The sequence below is a fragment of the Pteropus alecto genome, unplaced genomic scaffold (assembly GCF_000325575.1).
Source record: "Pteropus alecto unplaced genomic scaffold, ASM32557v1 scaffold40, whole genome shotgun sequence".
Lineage (NCBI taxonomy): Eukaryota > Metazoa > Chordata > Mammalia > Chiroptera > Pteropodidae > Pteropus > Pteropus alecto.
The window spans coordinates 17,130,287-17,135,709 of record NW_006431919.1 but is presented as its reverse complement, the minus strand read 5'-3'; the positions used below and the strand labels follow the sequence as shown (position 1 = coordinate 17,135,709).

The 5,423-nt window shown below is 51.8% G+C and overlaps 1 non-coding gene across 1 annotated transcript; it reads right to left on the bottom strand.

Moving 5' to 3' along the window:
• Positions 1–4,441: 4,441 nt before the first annotated feature.
• LOC112475267 lies at positions 4,442–4,560 on the bottom strand. Its single transcript, XR_003044659.1, has one exon. It is a non-coding gene; the product is annotated as a 5S ribosomal RNA (ribosomal RNA).
• Positions 4,561–5,423: the final 863 nt, after the last annotated feature.

Sequence of the window (5,423 nt, the reverse complement as noted above, 5' to 3'; positions counted from 1 at the left end):
CCATCCCCACCCCACCTCTGCTCCTGGATTGTTACCGCAGTCACGGGGAGAGGGGGTTCCCCCAGCGCTTCGTCTGTCGGCTTTACTGTGACCAACACGGTGCTCAGAGGGGAGCTGGAGAGAGCTGGACCCCAGAGGGTAAAGAGCAAGCACACTTCCCGGCTGGGACAGACATTGGTGAGACCGTAGATGTGGCATCTGGGGTAGCGGCGGATGCTTCTTGTCCACGGAGCACCTTTCGTGTGCCAGATGCGATGTGTGACATACGTTATCGTCTGTCCTGCTGACATCCATCTACCACACGGAGGGCAGAGTGATCTCTTCAACACATAAGTCGGATCACGTCACTACCCTGCCCAGCACTCTGCAGTGGCTGCCGGCTGAGCTTAGTTAGAACCACGCGCGAACTCCTTGTTAGTGTTTGCACTGATTTAGCCCCTGCCGTCCCCCCCAACGCCATTTCGTATCACGCTTTCCTCTGTCACGTCCGTGCCAGCTCCCTGGCTTTCTTCTCATTCGTTCTTTCTGCCTCAGGGCCTTTGCACGTGCTGTTCCCGCTGCCTCGCGTCCAGTTTCCCCCAGCTACTGGCACGGCTGCTGCATCATCATACAGGTCTCAGCTCAAATACCCTCTTCTCCAAGCAGACTTCTCTGATCGGGTCATTGAAATTACCCCACGTCACTCTCTATCGCATTTTGTATTTTATTCACTCTGTAGTACTTACCATTTTATGACTTTGTTTGCCTGCTTGTATTTATTCAAGACATATTCATCGAAAGCCTCCTCCGTGCCAGGTACTGAGCTAGGCAGTGACACAACAAATATCCCCGCCCCCACGAAGCCTACCGTATGACATGGGAAGGTAGATGATACACTCTATGTGTTCTGACCTCCCTCACCAGAAATGTCAACTTTCTGAAGACTCGGACCTCGTTTGGCCATTCTGGGGTGTGGTAACCACAGAGCTCAAGGAATCATAGTTAAAGGAAGGACGACCCCATTTTATAAACAGTGGTATTGAGGCATGGAACAGGAAGTGGCTTTCAAGATCACTCAGCTAGTAAAACGGCGGAGCCAGGATCCGAACCCAGCTTCGCCTGACTCTGGAGCCGGCGTTCCACAGGGCCTGGCCAGCCCAAGGCCTCCTGCCAGGTGCTTTCCCCACCGCTTCCTTCTCCCGGCCCAACATCTGGGTCCTCCCCGTCTGCCCGTTTCCAAACCAACCTATTCATGACTGTTCCCTCGCATCCCACTCTCTAAGGGCCTGCTAGCTCCCTGTGTCACTTTGGGCTGAGTGCTTCAGCTCTCTGTCACTTCCGTGCCAGCTCCTCATCAAAATTTCAACTACGGTAGATTTGCTAAAGCTCTTGAGAGTCTTATCCTGCTTTCTTAACAACCGGTCTGTAAACTGTTTTCAATAAGAGATTAAAAACCGTGTCCCCAGCCGAAGAGTAATGTCAGGGTCCAATGTCAGCACTACCTCTTCTCAGACTAGTATTTCTAGTCCTCTCTTTTGCTCCTTCTATTGATGAAAGGATAAAAGCCCAGTGCAAAGTGGCTTACACAAAGAAGAACATTTATTGGCTCATATTACACATAAGCCCTCAAATGGCCCGGCTTTAGGCGTGGTTGGATCTGGGACCCTCGAACTATGTCATCAGCCCTTGGGTCTCACTCCACCTTCCTGTCACGCTCTCCTTTCTCATGGTATCATTTGAAGACAGGCTCTTTTCCCACGCGATGGCCAGATGCTTCTAGTAACTCCAGGAGCACGTTCTGTCCTCTGAGTTATCTCTGGTAAAGCAAAACCTCTCTCCCTGGTAGGCCCAAGGAGCCCTGGAATGAAGTCTCCTTGGCTCAGATTAGGTCATGTGCCTACCCTCAAGCCCATCACGGTGGCCACAGGTGCACGATGCTCTGATTGACCAGGCCTGGGTCACATGGCTATCTGGAGCCAGGGTTTGGAGTCCACTTCACACAAACCACATGGACTGAGAAGGAAAGAGAGGCGGATCCCCCAAGGAAGATCAGGGTGCTGAGGTCCGTAAAGGGGAACGGAGGCTGGGAAGACAAAACCCAGGCGGATCCCCCAAGGAAGATCAGGGTGCTGAGGTCCATAAAGAAAGGGGAACGGAGGCTGGGAAGACAAAACACAATGTCCACTGCACCTGCCAGGAGGCATGCCTTTTCCTTGTGAGAAATGACTAATTCTGCATGTTTTTCAAAGGTTCAGCTCAAACGTCGCCTCCTCCCCAGTCCACTGAGCAGGAACTAAATCCTCCATGCCTGAGGATTTCTCCTCCGTGTGCTAGCCCTTAATATGCACATTCGAGGACCCAAGGGTGGCATGGGGAAAGGGGTCCGCCCTGGGGATCAGAGGGTTTGGATTCACATCTCATCTCTGCTCTCCATGAGTCGGGTGACCACTTATTTCCAACCATTCCTTCCTCCCAGGCCTGCTCTGAGTGTCAGATGAGATGAAGCCAGCCCAGCTTGGGTTCTCAGAGGGCTTTTGTCTTCCTTCGCACCAGGACCCACCCTGGGTCATCTCTGTGTCCCCAGCCCCGGTCACAGGTACCGATAAATGCGTGTTGAATAAAGCAATCCATGGATTCCAGAACTGTCAGAGTATAATAGGGTCTCCCCTTTTGTGGCACTTGGATTTCGAGCTGAGTACTTCAGGCGAAAGACTCTTGAAGCCCCTTCACATGTGAATTCATTGCAGTGCACACGGCGTGTGCCGTGTGACCCAGCCCTGTCATCCTTATACCCATTTGGAGTTTGCGAACCACCAAACTGGTCAAGGGGAGACAAGAGAAAAGTCTAAATGTAGACACTCGATCATTCAAGTGATTCTACTCTTCAATAACGATGAGAGGGGGAAAAAAGTGAAGAGAAAATGGTAAACTCTGAATTTTAAATTGCCTGCAAGGTTCGCTTCATTCTGGCTTAATCTGCAAGCTTATTCTATAACTTTAATATGTGTCAGGAGACTTGTTTATTATGGGAGAGCGAGCGTGATCACGTGAGTGCACCGAGGACAGTGTGGAGCACGGACGTGGGGCTCAGGGAGTGTGGGGGACTGGACCCGAGTCTTGCTCGGTGGTCTGACATGCACACGGTTCTCTGCAGAGGAGGTCTGGCCCCGCTGCCTGTGTCTCCCGTTGGCGGCCGTACAAACTGGTTCTCACACGCTCGGCCCAAGACGTTGATCGCTGACGCTTAGGTCCTAGAGCACGGGGTGAAATTCAAGGGCGTGCGATGTAGTTCTGCTGCTCCCTGTTGGCTGCAGAGCAGAATTCAGGCAAGCGAAGTTGACCTGGGCCCCTTTCCCCTGGGTCTTGGTTAGCGTAATTTCATTTTCAAGACAAATACATAAACTTGAACACCTCTTTCCCCCTTCTTCCTCCCCCACCCCCCAAAAGAGGCCACCTAACCCTCGAATCAAGAGCACTATGTCATTATTAGTCCAGGAACAAGGTTTTGAATATTGTTTTTGCAATGCCCTCCATGCGACTTCTGGGACAGCCATGTCAAACCCCTGGAGGTGACTTTAGCCGTAAATGCATCACGAATGCCTGTCGTCCCTTGGGACGAAGTGAAACTGTGAAGTCCACGTAGTCTTAGCCTCCAAAGCTGCCTCTGGAGGCAAAGGGTCTTCCTGCCAGAGGCCGGGCCCATCGCAGCCAGCGTTTGGACACTGACTGTCACGAGCAGGGTCCCAGTTCTCCTGACTTGGGCAGGCTCTAAAACTATGCCTTTCCCCGGGCGAGGCCAGACTGAGGCTGGAGCAGCAGAATCCTGGCTCCCCGCTTAGGAGCCAGGTCACCAGCCTGGGCCTGCCCCCTGGCTCGGCCTGTGAGTGCTCCAGGGTGAGGAACCGGGCAGGCTCTTTGCTGTCAGATCTCTTCATCGCAGGAGTTCATCGACCTTCACTCCATCGCTCCCGTGCCACCTTCTGTTCCTTCTACATGTTTTTCTTCTGCCACCAGCTTGCTGATTCACGCCAGATTTTCCTATTTAAATCTCGTAGGGATAGGTCCCGCTCAGCTCAATTAGTTGAAACCACTAAGTGGGACTTTTTGGTTTGGTCTCCTCGTAGGTTACTTGAAGAGAGTCCGTGGATGCTGGGCAGGCAAACACCTCTCTTGCCCGCCTAATAATAAAACCTACATAACAATAACCACCAATGGCAGCCCCCATTAGTTGAACATGAGCTCTGTGACCAGGCCCTAAACCGCATTTTTCCTGTTCACACCAGGATCCTGGGAGGTAGGTAGCTATCATCATCCATTTTACAGACGGGTAAGTGGAGTCTCAGAGAGAGAAGAAATGATGCAGCCAAAGTGACACAGCTGGGTAGAAGCCGAGCCACCTACCTGGGGCACCACTTTGCCTTCTGCAGGGCCCCCTCCCTAACCACTTTTTTTTTTTTTTTAACGCCTATAGCACCTGGTCTTCCTCGGCGGTCTCCCATCCAAGTACTAACCAGGCCCGACCCTGCTTAGCTTCCGAGATCAGACGGGATCGGGCGTGTTCAGGGCGGCGTGGCCGTAGACTCCATAACCACTTTTTTGCTTTGTAACAATCTAGAAGTTTTAGAAGGTCTCTGATGATATTCTGGAAGGAGGTGGAGGGATAGTGGAGGGCCGCCACCCTTCAGGTCACTGTCCAGCCTGTTGAAAATTCTCTTGTCAATTTGATGCCAGTTTGTGACAAGAATCCCCTAAGGGCCATTCTGGACACAGCAAGACAGGGAACGTGTGAACGGCGCTCTCGGGCTTGGCCTGTTTCCTGGCTTCCTTTGTACCCTGCTGCTGTTCTATCTCCACCCCCATGGGCGCATTATTAATCAGAGCTGACATTTCTAGAGGGCTTAATATGTACTGGGCATTATGCCAAGGAATTTGCGTGACATAATTTTATATAATTTTCTCAAACACCATCCAAGTAGATGCTACTATTTTACCCATTTTATAGATGAAGCAACTGAGACTTGGAGAAGCAAGTCACTCTGCCGGCAGACGGAACTGGGGTTGGAATCCAGGTGGAACCCATTGCCTTGACCATGACACAAAATGTCAGCGATTGCAAACCTGTGGCCTGTGAGTCAAATCTGGCTCACAGAGATATTTTGTTTGGCCCACACAGTACGTCCAAAAACATTTGAATTCGTTGCCAATGTTTAAAAATTGAGACCTGCACATGAAAAAACAAAATCCGTTCTTTTCCTACTTCTCTCGAAAAAAGAAAATCTCCAGATGGGCAACGCGGGGCCCGCATTCCCGCCTGGCATAGATTGGCAGGAGCTGGCTCCCCGATCCCAGCTGTCCCCCCGATCCCAGCTGTCCCCCCAATCCTAGCTGTCCCCAGCTCCACAGTCCCCATCGGTCCCTGTTGCCTTCCCGGCACCAAGGCTGAG